This window comes from Sarcophilus harrisii, chromosome 6 (assembly GCF_902635505.1).
Source record: "Sarcophilus harrisii chromosome 6, mSarHar1.11, whole genome shotgun sequence".
Lineage (NCBI taxonomy): Eukaryota > Metazoa > Chordata > Mammalia > Dasyuromorphia > Dasyuridae > Sarcophilus > Sarcophilus harrisii.
Window position 1 is genome coordinate 199,699,647 of NC_045431.1, and position 27,155 is coordinate 199,726,801.

At 38.3% G+C, this 27,155-nt stretch overlaps 1 protein-coding gene across 2 annotated transcripts in view; it reads right to left on the bottom strand.

Annotated features, from left to right (window-relative positions):
• INSC (INSC spindle orientation adaptor protein) overlaps positions 1 to 27,155 on the bottom strand; it is a 157,577-nt gene that overhangs the window by 114,494 nt on the left and 15,928 nt on the right. The window lies entirely within an intron of this gene.

Consider the following 27,155-nt stretch of genomic DNA (forward strand, 5'->3'; position numbering starts at 1 on the left):
TAGGTTCAGAGAAAAGAAGTGACTTATCTAAGATCATAATGCTAATTAATTAATGGGAGATTTGGGATTGAAACTCTAAATATTTTTCTTCCTGGGCCAAGCCTTTTGCCATCTCCATATCCTGCCTTAAAAATGCATCTTCTAGGAAGATGGTCCAGTTTCAGAGTGGGTTTAAGTACATTCAGACTTTCCTATCCCACAACAGGGAATGCAGAAAAATCTCAGCCTCTTCCCGATTCTCAAAGGGACCAACTCCCTACGTAACAATCACCTAGAACTTCTCCAGTCCTGGTACCCAAATACTGTTCTTTCCCTTAGATTTCCTGGTTCTGCTGTTACCACAATCCTCCTTTTCATTTAGACGTTTCATTAGCCCTAATTAACCTCAGTTAGTAGATCCTATTAATTTCACCCCACTATCAATACTTCTATATTAATATATCTCCCACTGCCTGCTGAACTTAAGTCATTCGAGCACTTATTAGAGACCTACTATGCACCATAAACTGCTAAGAGCTGAAAATGCAAACACAAAAAAATTTTGAAGTCCTTGCCCTCAAGAAACTTACATTCTAGAATAAAATAATAATAAGAATTAACATTTATAGAGTTCTTACTATGTGCCAGGTGAAATGCTAAGTGCTTTACAAATATTATCTCATTTGATTCTCATACCAACCCTGGGAAGTAGGTGCTATTATTATCCCCATTTCACAGATGAGAAAGCTGAAGCAAATATAGGTTAAGTAATTTTCCCAAGATCAAACAACTAGAAGTTCCTGAGGCCAAATTTGAGCTCAGGTCTTCCTAACTCCAGAACCTCAAACAATTTTCTGTATCATACAAACTTCTCGTTCGATCATTTTTCATCAAATCTGACTTTTCATGAACTTATTAGGAGTTTTCTTGGCAAAAATAGCAGTGATTTGCTTTATTTTTTAATTTTTAATTAATTTATTTTATTTTTGCTATTTTGCTATTTCCCTCCCCAGCTCATTTTACAGATGAGGAACTGAGGCAAACAGATTAAGTGACTTGTCCAGGATTACACAGATGGTGTCTGAGGCCAGATTTGAACTTAAGAAGATAATTCTTCCTGATTCCAGCTCCAGAACTCTGTCCCTCACACCTCCCAGCCAACCACACTGTATATTGACAAAGGCTAAAAAAATATACTTCTTAGGACAGCTAAATGCCATAACAGACAGGAGAACCTGAGTTCGAATTCAACCCCAGGCAATACTTATTAGCTATCTGACTCTGGACAAGTCATTTAAACCAAATTGCCTCATCAATTATATATATTTTTTCCCACCCTTTTTCAAAAAGATTGGGTATTATAAATGTGAAATACTATGTTGACACTTCAATTGGTTCTTTTGGTTGATCTGTTTTTCTCTCTTTTTAAAAATTCTTGACTACTACTCTAGCTGAGTAAAGTAGAGGGTGGGAAATAAATGAGATATAAAAACAGAAGGAATCAATAACAATTTAACATTCTCAAAGAAAAAGTTGGTTGTGCTCAATAGAATATTAGGGTGCTGAGAAGGGGTCTGTTAGTCAAAAGTGCTCTTTGGCAGAAGATGCATTTTAGAGGTACTGGTCACTGGGGAAATGTCATATTAAAAAAAGTCCTAAAGAATGAATTTGAATTCACCATTCTATTTCTTTCTCCACTACTTCTATATGATTCTTTCTTGGTCACTGAACGCTGCTGCTTTTCTTCATAAAGGGGAAGGGGAATAACAAATGTTCGAACAAGAAGTTCATTCTGCATCCAGAAAACTTTTTTGGGAAATGGAAGTGAATTTGAATTCAGGGATCTTGAGTTCAAATCTTAGTTCTGCTACTTAATAATTTCATGTCTTTTAGTAAGCCCTTTGGTTTCTTTCTGTGGAAAATGAGAGGAGAGAAATAATTTTAAATTAAATAGGTATATATAATATAAAATTAATATATGTAATATAACTATAATTCACATATTATAATACATAAATAGGTTTATTCCTCCTAGTGCCATAGTCTATGACTCCAAGTAATGGGGCTGGGCAACATGATAGAATGAAGGAATACACTCTGTCTGGAATCAGAGGGCCTAATTTTAGACCCTGCTTGGCTCTGAGCAAGTGACTTCCTTCTTAGAGTTGATCACATTCTCTAAAGAAAAAAAAAACTTGAATTATGATCTGGAATCAGACTGATACTTCCAGATTCTTAGTAAGCAATCTTGGGTAGTTTGTAGCTAATAACTATGTATTGTTTACTTTTCAGATTATGAAAATAAAATTACATTGAAAATTTTTCTTTGAAAAGGTCCTATTGGAAAGAGTCAACTGCAGAGAAAAAATTATGGAGACTGACTGTGAATCAAAGCATAGTATTTTCACCTTTTTTTGTTCTTGTTTGTTGCTTCTTTTTTTTCTTATGTTTTTCCCCCTTTGATCTGATTTTTTTTGCATTGTATGATGATAAATATGGAAATTTGTTTAGAAGAATTGCACATGTTTAATCTTGCTTGCTGTCTTGTGGAGAGAAGGAAGGAGGGAGAAAAATTTGGAACACAAGGTTTTGCAAAGATGAATGTTGCAAACTATCTTTGCATGTATTTGGAAAAACAAAAAGAAAGAGAAAAAAATGAAAAGGTCCTATGTTCCTCAGTTTCCTCATCCATAAAAGGAAAAGGTTAAACTATATGGCTTCTAAGATCCTTCCCAGCATCCTGAAAGGTCAGGATGAAAAATTCCTTCCTGTGGCCATTGGCTTGGGATGGAAGTGGGGCAGGGGCAGATATGGAAATAATGGGGAGAATGAGAGAGAGAAGCTCCCCACTCCCAGCAAGTCCCAAGTCAGGGATACCGGGCGACCTCTCCCACATCATTAGGGGTCCGGAGATGGAAATGGCAAGCTTTATTTCATGCACGTTGTTCTCCAAGTGGTGGGAGAGAGCTTGTAATTTACAAGAAGGACTTGAAACTCTAAGTGCTTATGACTTAATTCAGCTGCCAATATTGATGGCTCCATTTATCCATTCCATTTTATCCTGCCCATTGCATTAAAAGCCAAACCTTACTCACCTCCATTTGGCTAATGAGGCTCCGTGGCTTTGACAGTGAATGACAGCTATTTACAGTAAATTATTTAATTAGAGCAAAGCAAAGTGAAAATTCTATCGGGTATGGTTGGATGAGACCAAATCTGAACTCCAGCCAGAAGGGGAGCTTGGCCACGGGGGCTCAATTGTTTAATCTTTAGAAGGGGCTTCAGGGAGTCCATTATAACTGTGTCAGAATGGGAGTGGGGAGGAGGGAGGATGTAAAGGATCGATATTATGGAAGGGAGTTAAATTGCTGTACTCTGGGTAGCTATTTCATTCCAGCCCATTCTCAGTTTAAGGAGAAATATAAACTTCTTCAGGTCAGTATATCTAGGTTTTAAAATGAAATACCTCCTTTAGGGCATCATTGATTTTATGATAATAATAGCCAGAAAAGTACAAATATGGTACTTTAAGATTTGCAAAACACTGTATGAGATATCTCAATGTTATCACAGTAACCCTGAAAGGTAAGTACTATCATGATCCCCATTTTATAGATGAAGAAACCGAGGCACTGAACAGTTAAATGGCTTGTTCAGGATCACATAACTGGAAAGTATCTGGGGCAGGATTTGAATTCAGATTGCTCTTAATCCAGATGCAGATCCTGTGCACCTAAATTTAGATCCCTAGAGGTCATTTAGTCCACCCCCGTCTTTTAATAGAGGGTACCCAGAAAAGGTAATTAAGTGATTTTTATATGAGAGCTTTTCTTTTTCTCCCAACTGCTAGCAAATTCTTCTACCAAATTAGATTGTATTTACACCATCCATATCTAAACGTACATGTTGTATACCCTTGAGAGAAGGGTAGTTGATTACTTTTGTCTTTGTGTCTGGCACAGATAATTAGCAAATGCTTACTGAGTCATTGATTGTCCAAAATCACACAGGTTTTGAAGGGTAAACCTGGGACTTGAACCCTGTCCTTCTTCCAGTCCTGGGATCACTTCTTATCAGCCTTATTATCATGTATATGGACAAGTCCCTTTGCCTCTAGGGTCTCTATTTCTTCATCTGAAAAATGGAGCTAATAACCTTCAGTCTGACTCTTGAAGAGCTGTCAGATGAGAGAATGGATCTGAAAGTATTCTATAATAAAGTTCTGAGCATCTAACAGAGGTCCTGGAAAAAGCAATTGGAGTTCGGTGCAATCTGGTCTTTGGATATTCAGCTGGAAAAGAAGAAGGATTGAGGAAGGGTTTTTTTTTTTTTTTTTAATAACCTTTCTCTTCTCTCCATCTCACAAATCACAATGGAATTTAGTCTGGAGTGGGAGGAGAGGAAGGTAGTTTCCTTCTCATCCCATCCAACTCAAATGAAGTCACCCCCTGTTCTGCTATCAGGAACTTTCCCAGAGTTCCTTGTTACATCCAGTCTCCTGCGGGAGATCATGGTTTTCCAGTACAGATACATCCCCCCATTCTCCCCCACCCTCATCTTTCCATCTCCAAACTAATCAATGGACCAGCTTTACTTTGTCATGATGAAATTAGCCCCTAAACAGCTCAAACCACCACCTCCCAGCCTTGCCCTCAGCCTTAATTAGCCCAAAGGGAACTCCCAGTTCTAAATGGAGTGCCTTGGTCTCATCAGCTACCTACTCATTCCATACCACACACACACATACACACACCCCACCAGCACCACTCTCCCAACCAAGACCTATTCTATAACTCAGACAGCCACAGCCACAGTCCACCATTAATTTGTGCCTAACCTAAATGAGCCATTCTGGCTCCATTTAAATTCTAAGTTCCTTGAAATTTAAGTGTAAATTTTGTGTTTAATCTGTCAAAGGACAACAATGGAAAAAACAGGGAAGGAAACATAACTCCCTTCTTTCTATACAGTGGGGTGACTGGCTCGCTGTGGGAGAAGTCATTACATCGGTTCTCAGAATCACAGAATTTTTGTTAGCATCTTCAAGACAAGCTAAACATCTCAATATACATCCTGCTCCCGCCTCTGTTTCCACTCCTTCCCTGAGAAACCCAAGGTTATATGTTCCCTATAAAAGTTATGCTTCTGATGATTTTTTGCTGAATCCTCCTCAGAACTAAGCCCATTATAAGGGATTCTCCACTTCATAGGGTTTCCTCCTAATTGTTCCTCCTCCCTACTGGTTGATTGTGAATTCCAACAGGATACTCATCTTACCCCCTTGGTAATAAATAGCAAAACTTTGTAACCTGGGGAAGGGGGAGAAGAATCATAATATCACAGATGGAGATTGGAAGGGATGAGGAAACCAATTTTGGGGGGGCGAGGGGACAGTTCCCAAATTTCAGCCATAATAAGTCAGATGAAATTTGAACTCAGGTCTTCTGATCCAAAGGCTCTATCCAAGGACTAATACTGCCTCAAATCTTTTTACTTAAAGATTTTTCAATGTTACAAGGGAGAATTCAGTTTTAAGGAGAACAAGATCTCAAAAAAATGATATAATACATAAATAAAAGGTACCATTAGTATTTGTTCAATTCAGAGCAAAAATAACATTTTTTCATTTAATAGCATTTTAGTTTTTCCAATTACATATATAGTTTTTGACATTTATTTTTCAAAAATTTTGAGCTCCAATTTTTTTCTCCCTCCTTCTTTTACCTCCCCCTACCCTAAGAGAGCAAGCAATCTGATATAGGTTTTACATGTACAATCATTTAAATACATTTACATATTAATAGTGTTGGGAAAGACAAATCAGAACAAAAGGGGAAAACTATGAGAAAAAACAAAAAAGATGAAAATAGTGTGCTCTAATCTACAGAATAATGTTTTTCAAAAGGCATCATTTTTTAAAAACTGAAAAGTTTTTGGTTCCATCAATAAGGAATTATCTTTTGGTGTGTTTTGAGGGGTGGGAGAGGGCTTGACTCTGCATATTTGTTAAAAGGGTTTTGTTTTTCTTTATTTTTTCCAGTGGTGAGGAAGGAGTGGGAGAAATATATTTTTTTTAATAATTGAAAAAACTTTAATAAAATGCCCCCCAAAAGTTAACAGTATCCTAATCTCCTAAGGATCTCATGCTAATATGCCCATTCTCACATAGCTTCTCCTTCAGGAGTTTGATAAGAATAACAATAGCTAACATAATATTATAGAGCTCTAAAGCTTTGCAAAGTGCTTTATAAATATTTCATTTGACCCTCACAGCAAGACTCCAAGTCCATAAATCTACTTTACGCTAATGAAACCAAAAACAAGGACAGTAGGATTTCTCCATGAAGAAGGGAATGGATGATTCTACTTTTTGGGACGTGGTTGGGAGCCTGAGAAACCCCAGGCATTCACCACATGCACATTTTGGGATAAACCAAAATGATACCAGATAAGTACATAGGAGAGGTACAAACCAAGGGCTATTGGGGTCTGGAAGAAAATCATTCTTCTCTCCCTCTGAAAATTATTTTGCATTACTTTGCATATGCTTTGCCTTTATTTATTTATATACATATTTCCCCAGTTCAAAGTAAGTTCTTTGAGGCAAGTCCTATTCGTCTTTGTATCACTGTTGCTGAGCACAGTATCTTTAAACATGTTAGGAGCTTAATAAATGTTGATTGAATGAAACTGAATTATTGGTGAGGGGCCGGTGGTCCAGGGTGGGAATTGGGGAAAAGGAGAAGAGAATGAGACAGGGAAGAAGGAATCAGGGAAAGTTCCCTGGTGTGGTTGGCATTTGAGAAGCATCCTCAGGAGGCGAAATGGATTTGAAAGCAGAGGACACTTGGTTCAAGACCAAGACTGCTGTTCATTAACTGTGTCTAGGTGACCTCGAACCACCACTTAACCTGTTTCACCTCAGTTTCCTCTCCCCAAGAATAGTTTTTTTGTGAAAAGAAAATGAAATGTTTATTTAAACATTTCTTAAACTTTGAAATACTACATAAATGTGTTTGGCTGTATGGATAAATGCAAGTTTCAACAGGTATAAATTTAGGAATGGTCCTGGTTCAGGAGACCGATGTCTTCTTGTTGACTGTGTTGGATTCCTACCAGTCCTTGTCTGAAGCTCAATAGGATCTGAGCCTGGTTTCACCTCAGGCACTTAAATACAATTTTGATCTTGGGAAATTATTTAACATCTCTGTGATTCAGTTTCCTCAACTATAAAATTAAAGATTTGGACAAGATGTTCTGTGAGGTCCCTTCCTCCAGATCTATGAAACATTGAGAGTCTGGTGAGCTCCAGTCATTCTCTACATTGGCATATGATTCCCTGAGTGTTTCTATCTTCCTACCATCTCTGAATCAATTATCATGTTATTTCTGTTAAGTGTAGCCCTCAGTCAGCTGCCTTGGGGGCACCAAGGAGGGCTCTCTGCCCTGAGTTCTCTCCTACCAACCATCAAAAATCCCAGCATTAGAGATTGTCCTCTGTGCCTTGTTCATTTTCCCATCTTACCAATCCATATTTTAAAGGTATGTACTATACCTAAGGCTTTACTAATACTTTGGTGAAGTAGATTTTGACAGTATTTAGAATCCAAGTTCTTTGGGACCTGGAGTATGGACTAAGTCCTGGGATTGGAATGGACAGGAGGCAAGTATACTGGGAATGGGGAAAGGACTAGAAGGAGAGAGAATGATTTGTAATATAGAGTAGTTGCCTGATGGAAAGTAATAAACCCTATATATTGTTTTCATCTGTTTCACCAATTCTAGTGGTTCCCTATTATGTCTAGAATCAAAAATAAACTCCTGTGTTGGGCATCTCAAGCCCCTCACCACCTGTCTTCTGCCTACCTTTCCAACCTTCTTCCAATCTATCTTTCATGCTTTGCAGGTCTTTTTCATGCTTTTATCCCAAGTCGACTGGTATTCTTCCTGCTTCTCACACCCATCATTCCATCCCTTGTCCCATGTCTTTGCAACAGGGCCCTTCCCTTTCTCCATGTCTGGAATGTACACACTCCTCACCTCCACCTCAGAGCATCCCTAGCCTCCTCCAAAGCGGATCTCCTACATGAGACTTTTCCACACTCCCTCTCCTCTCCCATGAATTACCTTATATTTATTGTGTGCAGACTTATGTGTGTATACGTAGGAAGCAGCAGTATGTAATGAAAAGGGCACTGGACTTGCAGGATAGAAGACCTGGCTTCAAATCATACCCTGTGTACTTACTAGCTTCATGACCCTGGACAAACCATAACCTCTCAGTGCCTCAGTCACCACATCTGGAAAAGGAGCACATTGGAACTGTTACTATCTGAGACCCCTTCCAATTTACATTTATGATTACTCTGTACAAAGAGTATAGGCTCTTTGAGGGCAAGCACTGATTCCAGTTTTATATTTTGTATTTGTATCGCTAGCACCTAGGATAGTACCCATCATATAGCAGGTGCTTAATAATTGCACATTTACTGATAGATTTTCAGAGAATGATTATACAAGAGGAAAGAATGTCCACATGGAAGAGAGACAGAGATGAGAGATAGGAGAGAAGAGAAGAGAAGGGATGGAGAGAGAAGGGAAGGCACTTGCAACAGAAGGACCCAAGTCCCCACCCAACCCCCAAGGGAAGGGACTAACCCAAGATCCAACCTGGTGCCTCCTGACAGAACTGGAGGCTCATGAAAGATTCAAAAGTGTATACTCCCTCTTCTGTGGAAGGGGAAAAGCTTCATAGCAATCCCTCACAGCTGTTAGGCTCTTGGAGCCAGGAGCCAATTGGCAGGAAGCCACGGGAGCCTGAAGAACTACATTTCTTAGCTTCTGCATTACTTAAACCAAGTGTATCCCAAAGTGACTGGGAGAGTTATCTCTCCGGTTAGTTAGTGATCAAGGAATCTTGCTCCTTCCTAAATTCCACTTGCCCCTTCCTCAAATATCAGGACTTTCTGAAATATAAATAGTATTTCTCTAAGCCCTTGATAGGAGTGGTTAGGTGGTGCAGTGGATAGAGTACTAGGCTTAGAATCAGGAAAAAGCATCTTCAGGAATCAAATCTAATCTCAAATACTTATTAAACTTAGTAAATCTCATTTTATAAAATTTAAAAATAAAATAACTAAATCATTTAACCCTAATTGCCTCAGTTTCTTTATCTGTAAAAATAAGCTGGAGAAGGAAATGGCAACACTCCAATATCCAAAAAGACCCCAAATGGAGTCACAAATGGAGAATAAACACAAAAAAAACCTGTCACTCCTTCATCATTCTTTCCAGTCTCTCCTACTTGCTGCTTCCTCGTACCTGTCTCCCAAGTCTCTGGGTCTGCAGTTCCTGCCCTTCTCACCCACACCTACTGGAACCCCGCCCCTCCACCCTCGGCTCACTTGCCAGTTGCTAGTGTGATTTGTGGATATTTTATGTTGTGCTGACGTGGGCGGCTTCCTCTCCCCTTCCCCAGAAGTATGGGAGCTAATTGAGGGCAGGGACTGTTTCATTTTTGTCCTTGTATTGAAAGCACCCAGCATAGTGTTCAAGCACATAGCACACACTTAATAAATTTGTAATGAATTAAATTGAATTTCCAACATCCCTTCCAGCTCTAAATCTGTGATGTAGTGGAAAAAGCCCCAAACCAAAGAAAACTAACAAAAGAAAAATCCCTGACGTGGAAATAAATGTTTGGACTAGAGTCGACCCATGGCTTTGCGCTTAGTTCACTCACTGTGTTCCCTTATCGGTCCATACTCCTCTCTGGTCTCGATTTCCCCTTTTGTAAAACAGGGGTAATTGTCCCCGCCCTGCCTCCCTCTCTGCCTTTCATAAGACTCCTCTGACTGGGGGGCGGGAGGACGCTCTGAGAAAAGCAGGGCTCGGCCCGGATCTTTATTAATGGTGGCAGGATCTGGCCAAAGCTCGGGAGATAGTGAGTGCTGACATAAAATGGCCATCTCCCCCAGGCAGCGGCTCAAGCCGGCATCTGCTGCTTGGGAGCGGAGCGAGCCATCTGCCTCTCATTACTCGGTGATTCATGCTTCCAGTTAGCCGCCTGTAATTCACTTCACACGATGGGAGTCTCCCGGACCCGGTGCGATCCATCAGGCAAACTCCCCCCGGAGGGCTCTGCGGAGGGCCCCACAGCGCCGGGAGGGCCGAGGCAGCGAGGGCGGGGGCCCCTCGCTCTCCCAGCGCGCTTCAGCTCAGCTCCAAAGCTCCTCGGGCTGGGGCCCAAAGAAGAAGGGGAGAACGTCCCCTTCTTTACAGAGATGGAAGGCTGTGGCTGTGGGCTGGACCGACAGCGGGTTACGTGTCTTAAGCTTAAAACTCTACAGAGACTCTTGTGGCACCGTGTCCTGTCAGACCAGCTGAAGGGCTGCTTAATTGTACTGCTCAACTACCCAAACAGCTCTCTCTTTGTAGTGTGTGTGTGTGTGTGTGTGTGTGTACACATATGCATTCTCACCTGCTGAAATAAACTGCGCGCTCGCTCGCTCTCTCTCTCTCTCTCTCTCTCTCTCTCTTTCTCTCTCTCTTTCTCTCTCTCCCCCCACCCCCACATTATAAGGGATACCTCTAGGGAACAGAAGTGAGTGGGGGATATTTGGAAATTAACATGATGTACACATAAAAAATTAAATAAAAAATTTAAAGTAAAGTTTAGGAGACTGGTTAAGCTCTATTTCTCACTTAGGTATGTGTGGTTATTCTCATTACAAAGTTAAATAATGCTTAGCAAAGTGCCTAGAACATACACAGTAGGTGCCTAATAAATGTATGTTGACTTGATTTATTGACTTGAGGGAAATGGGGGAGGATTCTCTACAGGAAATTCGTTAAGAATCTTTTATCACTCACCTATAACTTGTTGTGAGACCTTATATGCCCTTCTCAATTCTGGACCTGTTTATAGTTCCTAAGGAGGCATTGACTGGGCAACTAAGTCTCCTGGCTTCCCCCTTTCTTATTATTTTTATATCTAAACAGGTCTTCCCACTGATTAGACTCAGACTTCAAATGAAAACTCACTTCCATAGGGATCTCTATAAATTACAATATTTCCTTTTCATAAAAAAAAATGATTAAAACATTTCCAACAGTATTAAAAAACAATAAAGCTGTGAGGTTTCTGATGCTGATGGAGGGTGTGTGTGTGTGCGCGCGTGTATCAGGGAAAGAAGTGGGAAGACAGAAACGGAGAAATAAAACTACATGGTTCCTATTCCATCCATCTGAAGCTTATGGAAGGAAAATGTAGCATGGGAGAGGTGGGAAGGAAAGAGAAAAATAAAAATGTCACTAGTGGTACCTGGTGAGCGTTTTGTCCCTGGAGCAGCTGGCCAGGTTGGCAATCATTTTGGAGGATGGAGAAAAGGTACAGAATTCCAGTGATAGGATTCTTGGGGGGACACTTAAAAGAATTGACTTGTTCTTGCATAAACTGTGCCACTTACAGTGTGATCTTAGCTTGCTTCCTCCTCTTTGGACTTCAATTTTTCTCATTATAAAATGAGTATATTGGACTTATTGATTTTTAAAGTCTTTTCAGCTCAGTATCCCAACATCACCCTGAAGGTCCCAGAAGTGATGATTATTTTCTGTTTAGGATGCCCCAGCAGAAATTTATACCCATGCTAACAGGTTGGGTGACCTTTACATGCTAGGATTCTAGAATCAACTCCTTTCCTACTGAATCCAAAAGTCCCAGAAGGATTCAGATGTGTCTATCAGTGGGAAAAGGTATAAGGAAAACTTTCTTTGCCAGAGATATTTGTGCCCTCAATTTCTCTCTTGCTGCAGATTGAAGAGCACTCCCTGTATGTGTTCTGGAGATTGTAGCTTGTAGGCTACCTGGGTTTATTCCTGCTTATGAGGTTAAATATACAGAGAGATGGGTGAGAGACTTGGAGACTTACTAGGCTGAAATTATCAAAGACGAGAACAAAAGAGGAAAGGCAAGGTGTATATAGATAGATATAGGCTGATATATGGATATAGATATAGATATAGGCTGACAGAGAGAGTGTACCAGGAAAAACAGAAAAGTAGATGAGTCAAATAAAGGTGAAAAGTCATAGAGGGAGGTAGGAGAACTGGACTGGGATGACAGTTTAACCCAAGTAATAAGATGAAATACAAATTTCTCATCTGGAATTTAAAGACTTCCATGAACTGACTAAAACCTACATTTCCAGTTGTATGGATCAATATCCCATCCCCGTGACTCTCTGACTCCACAGACGATACCTTCCCAGACCACCAACTTCATATTTTTATTAGTTCCCTCTATTTGAGTATCAAGTCTTTGACAGCATGAATCATTTCCCTGATATTTTTGAGCTCCTGGGAGAATGACTATAGAGAAGACATCAGGATGTTAGTTATATTAGGGTCTAGAGGAGCTCAGTTTTCCTACCATCATCCCAGAAAATCTCTAAAAATGAAACATAAGGATCAATGATAAAGAAAATAAAAAAGAATGAGCTAACTCCTCCACCCAGTCTCTCTCTCTCTACAAAAGAGACTGCTAGAATACCATATGAACAGGGAAAGGAGAAAACTTAGGATATGTGAAAAATGCAACATATTCCAGTGTCACAGAGACAAATGAGACCAGACCAGGGTCCACAGCAGCAAGAAGCAGCTTAGGGCGCTTGTTCCCATCCAGGGGAAAGTGGTACCAAACCTTTGTTCAGTGCAAGAAAGAGGGATCTAGGCAATCCAAGACTGCAACACAGCAGAAAAGCCAGAAATTTCCTGTAGAAGGCAGGGAATATTCTTGTTCACTAAACTCAGAATCAAGCAGAGTTTACTCACACTGTCCAGGATGACAGGAGCAGGGATTGTCCCAAGCACAAGTCCCCAATCCAGAAACTGAGGCTGGAAATATGAGAAAAAGGAAAAAGAAATATCTTGATTTGAGAATCCAAATCCAAGCTGAACTTCAGGGAAAATAATGCCCTGGCCACAAGGAATAAAAGAATAGCTGGAAGAAATGGAACAAGAGGTGCAAAATGGAATAGCTAGTGATTTAAAAAATGATAAGAATAAAATCTTTAGACAGAAAGAAGAAACCCCTATTCAAGACTTGAACATGCTGAAAAAAAATCTGAGTCAAACGGTTATAGCTCCACAAGAAAGCAAGAAATAGTCAAATAAAATTAAAGATTGGGGGTGGAACAGAAGAAAATGTAAAGCATATAGTATTTTTAACTGACCTAGAAAACATTTCAAGAAAAAAATAATCTAAGAATCATCAAACTACATGAAAATTGTGACCAAAAAAAGAAACAACTTGGATATTTTATTTCAAGAAATCATAAATGAAAACTGATCTTAGAACCACAGGGCAAAGTATAAATAGAAAGAGGTCTCCATTCATCTTCTGAGCGAAATCCCAAAGTGAAAACTCCCAGGAATTCCATAAACAAAATCTGGACGTCTTAGACCAAAGAAAAAATATTACAAATTGGCAAAAAGAAAAGGTTAAGGTACCAAGAAGCCACAATCAAAATCACAAAAAATTGGTAGTTATTGCTCAAAAGAGAGGAAAACTTCTACTATGATATTACAGTATTTAATCAATAAAGGTTTATAACCAAGAATAAGCTAAACTGAAAATAATCCTATAAAAGAAAAAATGGAGGAGTTTCAAGTATTCCTGACTTTTAAAAGACAGAACTGAATTAGATACTCTGAAATGGTAGCACAGATAATGAGAAAAAATCATATATACTCGAGGAATTGGATAGAAAAGAACTATGTGAGGATGAATTGTTTAAATGCTAATAGGAAGAGAAGAACCAAGTATCTTCTCAGAGGTTTAATATCTTCAAAGATGATAGAAAAAATTAAATAAGATAGGCAGAGGACCCCGAGGTAGTTTTATTCTGTTTTGAGGATCTGAGGAAAATAAGAAAAGGGAAGTATCAGGAGACTATCTGAAGAGGAAAAAAAGGAAGAGGAGGAAAGAATTCAGCTCACATATAAGAGGTACATAAGATGAAGAGTATACAAACATGAAAGAAGGGTAGCCCATGAATTTCAATTTTATCTGAACTAGACAAAGAATAGAAGTCACATAAACTCACACAGCATATACACAGCTTAACGCAGAGATACAATACACTCAAGAGAAAAAGGAAACAAAAAAAGAGAAGAGGGGTTTAGGGGGAAAGCAAGATAGGTGAAGAAATAGACACAACCAAAATGCGATCCTTCAATTTTGAATGGGGGAGAGAAAGACAAATAAGAAGCAAAGAAAAAACCTGTGATGGGGAAGGCAAAGAAGCAGAAACAAATCACTTGATTTATAGATCACAAGTGTTAGGCAAACTCCTCTCTAACAGCATTCTTCATTATAAAGCTAGGATAGAGTGCAAAGAGAGAAAAAAATACAAAAGTACAGAATTGAGGGAGATACACAACGTAACCATGAATGTGAATGGAACCACACTCACCCAAAAATGGAAAAAAGAGATGACTAGATTAGAAAGCAGAATATCACAATATGCTATTTATAAACACATATACACACCCTTGAAAAATAAGATTTGTGTAAAGTGAAAATAAGGGTGAGAGCAAAACTTACTTTGCTTTAGGAACCTCCAGAAAGTCAGGGATAGTAAGGTTATAGTAAAAATAGATATGATAACAAGGGAATTACATTATGCTTAAAGGTATCACAGACAACAAATCAATGTCAATACTTACTCAATATATATTCAATGAACAGCATAGGATCTAAATCAAGAAAAAGTTATTTTTAGTTCCAACATTTAGTATACAATGTTTCTTCGTTCATTTGTTTATTACTTCATATTATTCCTCTCTGTTCCAATCAAATTGACCAGCTAGCTGTTTCCCATAAATGACATTTCATTTCACAAGAGATCCTTCACCTCATATTTACAATGCACTCTCTCCTAACTTCCTTGAAATACATCTTAGAAGCTACCTTGGACACCAGGCCTTTCTTGAACTTTCTATTAGTACTTTCTTACCTTCAAAAATATGTTATATTACCTCTTATATATACTAGGTATTTATGTGTACTATATCCCCCTTAATAAAATGTTAGCTCCTTGAGGGCACCTCAGCTTTTTACCTTTGAATTCCCCAGGACTTTGCACATAGTAAGGGTTTAATAAATGTTGGTGAATTGGATTAAATCCAAAGAGACCTGTTTGTTTCCTCAGGGCCTGAAAGAATTTAGAAGAGGGATAGAAAACTATTTCCTAGCAAGAGTCACTGATCCCCACTCAAATAAAAATACATTTAATTCTGCTGATAGGTTTCTATTGAAAAAATTTATTCACATCCCCCAATAAACTCTGATTTCTATTAAGCTATTTCGTTTAATCTTTATATTCTTGCCATCTGATGACTTGGTAAAATGTTCCACACATAGTAGGCAGAGACCGGCACTCCCAAAAAGGAAGAGGAAAAAGCAATAACATAAAGAGACTGAGAGAAAGAAATTCAAATATATGTAGAGATTCTAAAATGAGTCTAAAAATAACTAATTCATACACTTACACTATGCATTATGGAATTGTATCATTGTCACTTATAGCTGCTGCCTTTGAAATATTAATTGTTAATTACTCTTCACAACTTTAGCTACTTAAAACCTTAGAGTTCAGCTTTCAAAGGGAGAATTGACATCCATTAGTACTCTGAAGGACTTATGATGAAAAACCCTGCACATATTCAGAGAGGGAACTGATTGTGTCTGAATGCAGATAGAAGCATTCTTTCTTTGACTCTCTTTCTTTTTAATTTAATTTTCCTTGAGGGTTTTTATTTTCATTAGGTTGGGAGATCTGTTTTCTTTCACAACTTGACTTTTATGGAAATGTTTTGTATAACTTCACATGTGGTTTCTTAATTGTGGGTGGAAATAAGGGAGAGAATCTAGAACTCAAAAATTTAAAAACAAATGTAAAAAAATTTTTGTTTTGAATGTAACTGGAGGATAATATTAAATAAATGAAAGAAAAAAGAAAGAGAGAATTAAAACTGAAGTAAGGAAAAATTGGGGGCAAGAAATCAGTCAATGGTCTCTCTTGAGCAGCAACCCCCAACTATTCCCTGAAGTGCTGATATGTAATTGAAGGTCAAATATGGCTTCTGAACCATTTTCCTACTTGACCTGGGGAGAACTGTATCTGGTAGTACAATTATACAATGATTTTAGTACTGGGCTTGACATCAGGAAAACCTGAGTTCAGATATGGCCTCTGACACTCACTAGCTGTACGATGCTAAGCAAGTCATTTAATCTCGATCTCGGTTTGTCACCTCTAAAATGGGGGCGACAATAGAATCTCTCTCCCAGAATTATTGTGAGAATCCAATGAAATAATATTTGTAAAGTATTTTACACAGTGCCTGCTCCAAGTAAGCACTTCATAAATACTTATTTCCTTCCTTCTTTTCTGGAATGTTAGATGACACACAGGCTTTTCATTAGAATAGTAGAGTTGAGTAGAGGTAAGCTAGTTTCTAGAAAACTTATACATAATTGGTAGACTGGACTGAGCTGGATCCACATTCAATCTCAGCCATTTGAAATTGCTTCTCTGTCTGGTAGAGATCACCCCAAAGATAAAAGTTGCTGAGCATCAGTGAGAACCCAGTTGAAGTTTTAGGGTATGAATTTGTTAAAAATTCAATCAACACAGTTTGTGACTTTTTCCAATAAAGTTTGGCAACCAAAGGGGAAACAAGAAAAAAAACTAGGACTGAAAAGAACTTCAGAGTAACTATGAGTCCCTACTGCTGAGTAATGTGAGTCCCAGTGACTTGTCCAAAGTCATAGCAATAGTATGAATTAGAGGCAGGATTTGAATCCAGATCCTCTGACTTTGAAACCAGGACTCTTTCCACTGCTCCTTATCTATATGTGGATTTGTGATGAGTTTTGGGAAAAGCAGGGAGTGGAAGAGTTACTATCTATGGTTGGAGATTGGGAAGGAAAGTATGCTAGAAAGTCAAGGAGATGAGAGATCCAAGTGCATTACTGAAATTATTTTTGAAGTTAATTAGAGTAGAAGCCAGGCTGGGTAGGGAGAATAATGAAGTCAGAGAGGGATCCTCTCAGATTGGGAAAATAGAAAAGAATAGAACTGGAGATTTTAATAAAGACCAAGATCAACAAGAATGGAAGGGGAAAGGTGGGCAAAGTAAGTCAGAGAGGAGAATTTTGAATCTAAAATTTTGAAAATAGAATAATTCCAAGTGATGAGAAGAAAGGACATCTAAAAGGGGCTGCAGGGAAGTGGACAAGTCAACAGGTTAAGCTCAGGTCACACAGGTATTAGAAATAATATCAAAGTGAATATAAAAGTCACGGAGAATGAGGATAGGGAATACAGAGGTAGGCACATCAGGAATTGGGTAAGTTCAGATAAGTAAGGAGAGAACCAATAGCCAAGATGTAAAGGACTTAAAGTTATCCCTCTAAATTCTTTCCCCTTTGACAAAATTGATACAGAACAGTTGAGGCAGGAGGTAGAGCCTAGACTTTGTGTTAGAAAAAGGTGACTTCAAATTTGATCTCAGATATGTATTAGCTGAGAAAGTCACAATCCTTATCTGTCTCACTTTCCTCATCTATAAAATGTAGGTAATAATACTTACTACCTGCCTCCTAGGATTTTTGTAAAGCCCAAATGAGATGATATTGTATTTTGAAAACTGCTTATGTAAATGCTAGGTACTAATATTTTAATTAGTATATGACAAGTTAGGACAACTGAGAACAGTATAGTCAGAAAAGCCTGAGGTCAAATTCTGCCCTGTGATACTAATTTAGTGACCCTGAGCAAGTCACAATTTCAGTTTCCTTATCTGTTAAAAAGGAAGGAGGGAAGCTATATATGAAATGGTCTTTAAGGTCCTTTCTAGTTTTCAATCCATCAGTCTGTGACTATGTGCTCCAAGTAGAGGTTAGAAGTTAGTTCCAGTATTTAAGGAAATGGTAGAAAGAGAATGACAATTTGCTGGTCATAAAAGTCACTCACCTCAAGAGACTCTGATTGCAGACATCATAGAAGACATCTGCTTCATAATTCCCATCATAAGACCCAACAGAACACCCTAAGAACATGCAGAATCATTTCCAAGGGGACCAATGGAAGGGAAGGTATGATCATGGAAATTACAACCTGTCAACTGTGACAAAAATCCCAATTGTGAGGAAGCTCTGTAATGACCAAAAACTTTGGCATCCGAGAAGAGATATTTTAAAAGGAGATTTAGATTGAAGACTTTTTTCCCAGTATGTCTCCATGACTGACTAGTAATCAATGACATTTACATAGAGCTTTAAAGTTTCCAAAGCACTTTCTGCGATCAGCACAATCGTCTTGGGAGGTAGATGCCACATCATCTGCACCTTTCATATGAAGAAAAAGTTCCTGGATTTGTCTGTGGGCATATTAACCATTGACTGCCAAAGTTTGGGTTTGAATCCTGATCTTCCTGATTTCAAGATCCAATTGGCCACATTTCCCCCTCAAGGGAAAGAGAAACTCTAAATGGCTAATACAAGTGTCCATAATCCCTTAAAGAGTATTTTGTGTAGCAGATCAATGCTAATTGTCTGGCTCTACTACAGCAAAATCCCCAGACCCCTTTTCCTGGGCTCAAGGTCTCCTGAGGCTAAAAATAACAATCAGTTTACACTAAGCTGACAACTTACAGTTTTTTGTCTGCCATGAATAGACATAACTCTCTTAGAGAAACCATTAGAGTAAATTGAATAGCTCTAAAGCATTGAAAATTTGGATAAATCATGTATCACAAATCACATGCGTATGTCATACTTGGCAAGCTATTTCCCAAAATGAGCATGGATAGGTACCCAGTACAGGACAGCCTTCTAACTCTTGACAATAGGACAGAGCTTGACGGATGCTTAGGAACTTTAGACTTTTTAAGGACGTTGCTGTGATCCCAGGCTTCCCAAACCAATCTTCTGATAAGTAATTTGGTTCCCCAGGTACCTTGATACTGTAAAAGGGACACGTGCTCTGGAGTGTAAGCATGGATATTCTGGTTACTGGAAAGGGTCCCCTCCCCTTCTCTAAGTTAATAAATTGATGTCTGGCTTATAAATTAGTCTCTCGTGAGTTTGATTAGAAGGAATCAGGTATTTAGAGCCAGATCATCCCTGAGGAGACTGATGAAATAAAGTTCCTGAGCCTGCAGAACTGTGGGCCAGACCAGTTTGAGGATCAATTATCCTACAAGGATGTAATAAGCATGGGAAAGCAGCTTAGATCCATTCAGAACTTGAATCACTTCCAAGGAGGTGAATAAATTCTATGGGACAGAATCATGAAAAACATTTTCTAAGCAAACTTGAGCTAATAAACCAAAGTACCCATTTACTAATGGGCAATTTGAAACAGGGTTTTCTAGTGACTAGTTATTCTAGTATAGTATAAAAAAGAGTTTAGGACCCTTTGAACTAGCAGTGCCATTACTGGGTCTGTATCCCAAGGAAATCATAAAGGAAGGGAAAAGGACCCACATGTGCAAAAATTTTTGTAGTAGCTCTTTTTGTAGTAGCAAAGAATTGGAAAAGGAGTGGATACCCATCAATCAGGGGATGGCTGAACAAGTTGTGGTTTGTAAGAGTAATGAAATATCATTGTTCTATAAAAAATGATGAACAAGCTGATTTTAGAAAGGCCTGGAAAGATTTACATGAACTGATGCTGAGAGAAACAAGCAGAACCAGGAATACACTGTACACAGTAACAGCAAGAATGTTCGATGATCAACTAGGAAAGACTTGGTTTTTCTCAGTGGTTCGGTGATCCAAAGCAATCCCAATAGACTTTGGACAGAAAATGTCAGCTGCATCCAGAAAAGGAACTAGAGAAACTGAATGTAAATCAACCCATGCTTAGTTTTTTTCTTTCTCTCATGGTTTTTCCCTCTTATTCTGATTTTTCTCTCCCAATATTATTCATAAAGAAATGTATATTTTAAAAGTTAATATACATGTATAATCAGAAAATAATAAAACAATTAATAAATAATAATACATTAATAAAAACAATCAAATAAATAGAGTGTAGAATTTTTTTTGAAGAAATGGGGAGCCATAGGTATTAAATGCTGAATATATACTGATTGATATGTCAGTTGCTTTTACTTAATTCTTTTTATTTTGTTATAAGATGTTGGAGGGAAGGAAAAAAAATGATATAGCCTGTAGTAACTATGAAAAAAATTTTAATATCTGTAAAACTTGAAAAAAAAGAATAAGTGTGGGGCCCGGAATCAGGAGAAAGCCAGGATTTAATAGTTATGGGACTATGGCAAGAAATTTAACATTTTTGAACCTCAACTTCCTCATCTACAAAATTTGACTAATAATATCCAAGAGTTTTTATGAAGATTAAATGAGATCATATACATAAAGCACTCAACACTATATAAAGTCAGTTATATATATTCTTTATCCTGTTACACTAGAATCATCTTTATATGAGACTGTCCTTACCTCTTATAGGATATAAGACTTTCTAATAGTTCAATGGCCTGTCTGTGAATGCAGGGAATCAGGCAAGGCAGAAGTATGGCATATTGTGCAGTGTTGATGTTTGCCTTCGATATTTATCATCTTTCTCTTTCCTCTCCCTTTTGATCACCCTATACTCTGAGCTCCAATCTATACCCTACAAAAGGAAGGTTCTGGGGACTCCCATAAGGCCTTACATTCCCTCTAATGGAACTTTTAGCAACTTCTTAATTTTTTTTTCAAACTCTGCTCTAAGGTTTGCTCTTCAGTTCTATTTTTCATTGACTTGAAGGCCAGCCATCTGTTGGAATCTATTTCAGCTTAGACTGGCAAAATCCCCAGACCCCTCTTCCTGGGCCCAGGTCTCCTGGAGTTAAAAAATAACAATCAGTTTACACTAAGCTGAAGTCTAACAGTTTTTTGTCTTCCATGAATAGATATAACTCTCTTAGAGAAACCATTAGAGTAAATTGAATAGCTCTAAAGCACTGAAAATTTGGATAAATCATGTTTCATAAATCACATGCGTAGGTCATACTTGGCAAGCTATTTCCCAAAATGAGCATAGATGGGTACCCACTACAGGAGAGTCTTCTAACTCTTGACAATGAGGACAAATGAAGGATGCTTAAGAACTTCAGACTTTTTAAGGACTTAAAGGCAATCTTCATCTGTACTCAGCCTTTGTAAAAAGTACCTTTACTTATGGAAGTTCTTCCTAGAATCTAACTTGAAACTTTCCTGATACGAATCTAATGACATGCTTTTCCTAAGTAAAGCTCACTTCCCATCATGCTCTGCCATGGTCTTTCAATCTTTAAATCTCTAAAAGTTAAGTTTCTTATTTTCTGAAACCACTTCTTTTTTTAACATGCATTTTGCTGCTCTGGTTCTCCTGGGACCAATGCTAGAAGGAAGCACTCTGGATGAACTCATTTAGAATCAAGTGTGAATGATTGATAGCCTTAGATATTTGAATTTTTTAAAGATATTTTAAAATGTTATTCACCAGATAATCCAAATGAATCTCTAATGGGAAGAATTAGGGGTAATACATCCATGGAGATTAACGAATCAATAAACATTAAGTGCCTGCTATGTGGCTGGCACTGTGCTAAATATTAGGAATACAAAAAGAGGGGAAAGCCAATCCCTACCCTCAAGGAACTTACTTCTATTGGGGCAGACAATATGCAAGCAAGTATATAGAAAGTTAAATAGAAAATAATTAAGAGAGAGAGAAGGTGCTAAAATTAAAAGCAACTGGGGAAGACTTTTTCTAGAAGTTGGTATTTTAGTTGGGACTTAAAGTCAGAATTTCTAAGGACAAAGCTCTGGTTGAAAAGAGCAAAGAATTATTCAAGAAAAGAGAAAATGATCATGCTGAGGAGGAGGAAGAAGAAGAGGAAGAGGATGAGAAGGATGGGGGATGAAGAGAAGGAGGAAGAGAAGGAAGAGGAGGAGGAAGAAGAGGAGGAGAAAGAGAAGAAGATGAAGAAGATGATGATGATGATTACAGAATTTTCAGAAGATATTTCTTAGCTTTGTAATTTTTAAAAAAAAATTTTTTTGCTAGTGAAAGGAGTTGAAGATGGCAGAGGAGGGGTTCTTTTGGCAATCTCTAATCTGGAAAGTAGAATTTTCTGGGCTCCACGTTCCCCAAAACTGAAAAGGTGAGAGGAAGCTGCTAACACATTAACTACAAGTCCCAGAACCATAAATTCTGTGGGCATGTGATTCCAAGAAAATCTCGAGTTGGAAGGTTGTATGATGTTCCCCAAGTTTGATGAGAAATCAGCAGTAAGAGATGTAAAAGAATAATAGAAAGAAGGATCAGGTATGTCAACTGATATGAGAATTTTTTTAAATTTTTTATCATTTACTATAATTCTTTTTTTTAAATAACTTTTTGTTGACAGAACTACTATAATTCTTTTATGTAGGAGAATGACTTTAAATGCAAATAATTATCAACAGATATCATTTTGCTTCAAAATAAAAATTTTATTCTATCTTTATTTTTCCTTATGGATTAAAAATGCACTAATTTCTAGAAACACACACACACAAAATTTCTAATCCTCACATAGAAAAGATGCAGCTTGAGCTTTCAGGGTATTCATAAATTCTGGTCCTTTTGTATAAATAATAATTGAAGATAAATGAAAGAGGTAATGATATATATAGGTGTTATTTTTTTCTTTAAGCAGCACTAAATTTTGCCCCATATTTTTATTATAATGATTTTGTTATTTCAAATTAATATTTATGCTGATTATGCTTTACCCGGTACATTTTTACAGGAAAATATTAATTAAATAGAAAAGGTAGAACTAAGACCATTTATTCTGTCCTGCAAGAGATAGCAAGGCTTTCTTTCTCCACTCACTCACTCCAGTGAGCAATTATTCCAGTGATTTCACACAAAAACAAGGACCTAGTAGACTCATTAACATCCAGGCTTAGAATATTAGAGCCTAGAGTCTTTAGAAAGCACCTATCCAATCCTAACAATTTAAAGAAGAAAAAACTGGTCCAGAAAGGGAAAGGTCTTTTCTCTGACAGAGCTGAGTTAAGAACTCAGATTTCTTGACTGCCAACCTAGGACTTTCTCCATCACAGGCTTCCTCTCTTGGTCAACAGTATCCTTCAATGGGAGATTTATACTGGGGGCTTAGGACAATGAAAGTCAGTGTTTCTTCACTCTGGCTTTTTCTATTAGTGGCGATTTCACATTCATGCAGGGAGGAAATCAACAAACAAAAATGAGGCAAGGAAGGAGAGGAATACTTTAAATTTATCCCTCACTTTTCACCCAGGATGTTACAGCTCTGCTTCAGATTATTTTAATAAATCCCTTAAAAGAGACCCCCGTGATGAAAAATGCCATCCCCATCCAGAGAAAGAACTTAGGGAGAATGAATGTGGTTAGAACCATACTATTTTCATTTGCTTTTGCTTTCTTTCTCACAGTTTTTCCCTTTAGTTCTGATTTTTCTTTTATATATGACTAATATAGAGATATGTTTTAAATAATTATATATATATATATATATATATATATATATACATACATATATAGAACCTATATCAGATCGTTTGCTGTCTTAAGAATGGGGGGAAAACAAAAGGAGGGAGGGAGAAAAAAATATCGAAACTCAAAATCTTACAAACGTGAATGTTGGAAACTATTACAACCTGACAGATAGGCTCATAGAGTTAAAGCTGGAGGTAACCTGAAGAATCATCCTTTAATTTGATGTGAGGGGTCCGGAGTGATCAAGTAATTTGTCAGAAGTCACACAAAGAGTAAACAATAGAGTTAAGATTTGAACCCAGAGCTTCTGTTTATGTTTAAGCATCTCAGCCACAACAGCAGGAAGAGGTCTTATTTCCCCATTTTCCAGATGAGGAAAATAATCTCAGAGAGCTAAAGTTGCCATGTGGTCTACTGGAGGTGGCAGCTAGGTGGAGCAATGGATAAAGCACTGGACCTGGAATCAGGAAGGACTGAGTTCAAATCCAGACTCAGACACTTGATAGCTGTGTGACTGTGGGCATGTCATCTAACCCTGTTTACCTCAGTTTCCTTATCTGTAAAATGAGCTGATAAAAGAAATGGCAAACCACATCAGTATCTTTGACAAGAAAATCATAAATGGGGTCATAAAAAGTCAGACACAACTGAATGACAACATTTTGAAGGACAGGTGGGTACTACAGTAGATGAATCAGTGGCCCTGGAGTCAGGAGTTCAAATCCCACCTCAGACACTTATTAGCTCTGTAACCCTGGATATCACACGTAACCCTGTTTACCTCAGTTTCCCCATCTGTAAAATGAGCTGGAGAAGGAAATGGCAAACCATCCCAGTATCTCTGCCAAGAAAAACTCCAAAAGCAACAAAGAACAAGACAGGAATAAAAACAACACAAGGACAAAATGGGACTAGAAACCAGGCTTTCTGACCCCCAAGACATTCTTTCACTGCTTGGTGCTGCCTTCCCTAACTGTTTGCAGGAGCTCCCACATTTCAGCACCTGAGATGAGATTAGCACTCAGGCTCTGCTCACACTTAGGACAGCCTCCCCTACCAGAGGCAGATGATGGGTAAGAAGAGAACAGAAGAATAGATTTTTCCTGCTTCCCTGTACCCAGAGGCTCCTTCGTCCAGCTGCAAACCAGAACCAGGTTGAGGCAGAGATTCATTACCTCCTGGATGTATAGTCCCTGTAGGGAGGCAGTATGATTCAACGAAAAGATACCTGGCTTTGTGACTTTTACTCTTTAGGACCTTCCAAGCTCTTTAGGTTTTGGTTTCCTCATCTCTAAAATAAAAAGGGGATTCTCAATCAATGATTTTAAACTCAAATAGAAATGGAGACTGCTAAACCATACCCGAAAATCCCTGTAGCCCATGCATTGCCCAGATGGTAAAGATGCTCCACTGCCTCTGCCTCTTAGGCTGCCCAAATTAAAACTCAATTGGCAAATATTTAATAGCATAAATAAAAACCCAATAGCACGTTGATAAGATGACATTTTACAACCTTTAGACTGATGATCAAAGTCCCTTCTAGCTCTCAACCTATGGCCCTGTGATCCATAATGTCCAACCTGGTCCCCCCACTAAAAAGAAGAGCATTGAACTAAATGACTTGCAAGATTTCCCCAGCCCTAAATCCATTATCCTAAATCCATTAATTTGGCATTAAATACCAAATGGCATTTCTCTCTTCTCCATTCAGAGAATTTAGCCCCAAGGTGGAGGGGCCAGCCTGACCTGCTCTGCTTTTAAGTATTTCCAGATCATCTTTGATGCAACTAACCCTGAACAGAGACGAGGCAGGAGCTTTAAACCTAGCCAGGAATATTATAAGAAAGCCCCAGCTACAAAGAGCCAGCCTGTGCTCGGGGAAGCCAAACGTATTCAATAACTTACAAGAGCAGAAAACTCGGAGGTTAATTAACAGAGACCTGGGTTGGGCAGGATAAATTGCATCTATCTAAAATGATCTCCGACAGACAGCAGCGAGAGCCCAAGCTCAAAGATCAGCTTTCAGTGGGCTCCCATTCCCAAACAATAACTCTTTTGTCGTTTCCAGCGCAGCGTGCCAACTCAGCCACCCATCACTGCTAGCAGGCGCCCAAGGATCTAAGGAGATTAACTGCCAGTCCAGATCCAGCCCTGTCCCAGCCCCTGCTTCCCCCACTGTTTTACTCCCACTGCAAACATGCACATTCGCCTTAATTTGTCCAGAGTGCTACAATATAGCCTAACATGAAGAGTTGTCTTGAGAGATGGAAGGCAGTTCTCTCCTTGGGTCTCAGTTTCCCCATGTGTAAATTAAAAAGGTTAGGTAGACACACTCTCTAAGGAATTTTCCAATTTTAACATTCTAGGAACGAGTGCTTAGATGATGGAGGAGAGAGGTTTTTCCCTAATTCATAGCTTTCTCTTCTTTCCGAATGCTTAACTTCTCTCCTGAGTTGGATCTGAGGTTGCAGCTTGAGGTAATTTCCCCAAAGTATCTTTGGGCAGAGAGTGGGCAGACGTGACAGGAGCTAGAAGTTCAAACTATAGGAGCTGGAAAGATGCTTTGGGATCACCCAGTACCAACAATAGACCGTGGTATCCCACTCCTGACTGAAAAGCAACAGATGCTAGATGCACAATGAGACACATGCTTATACCCAATGTGGAAATTTGGTTTTGCTTGACACTTTTGGTTTTCCTTTTTTTTTTATTTTCACAAAATAAGGAAGGGAGATGTAGAAAGGGGGGAAAGTTTTGTTCACTGGAAAAAATAATTTTTAAAGATCATCTGATGACCTAGTTTTACACTAAATTAATCTAGATTCATTTTGATTAATCCAGTGTAACTATTTCAATAGAATAGGTTTCTTTTGCAATCCTATGTATGTTATTTTATATATTTAAAAGCATTTTTTTTTGAGAAAGAATCCCTAGATTTCACCAAACTGCTAAAGGAATCCATAGGCTTCACCACAGTGACCAGGGGTTCAGAATACTAAAAAGATTAAGAACTTCTGATCTAGTTCAATCCCAGCATTTTACAGATGGGTTAACTGAGGCTCGGAGAGGTCACACCATGAACTACTGAAAAAGCTCCTGGGTTCTGAGTCCCAGGTTCTCCACCACATTCTGCTGTGTCCCATGCATCTGCTGCAAAGGTCCAAAATAGGTACACTCCCTGATTGAGAGACACAAGCTTAGTCTAAGAGGTTCTAGCTTTTTTTTCTAAGGCAATTGGGGTTAAATAACTTGCCCAGGGTCACAGAACTAGGAAGTATTAAGTGTCTGAGGTCATATTCGAACTCAAATCCTCCTGACTTCAGGGCTGGTGCACTATCCACCCTAACTGCCCTACTTCTAGCTTTTTTTTTTAGCTCGGTTTAATTTGGTTTTTTGATTTGTTTTAAGTTTATTTATTTTTTGAAAAAAATTTATTTTAAACTTAAATACAAAATTACAAAAGAAAAAAGTAACATTGCCATATACACAGTGGACCATAAGAGAGGATTCAATATAAAATATTTCCCTTTCAAGAAAACCTACATAATAAATACTACACATTGTTTTCAAACTGCCCAGCTTTTC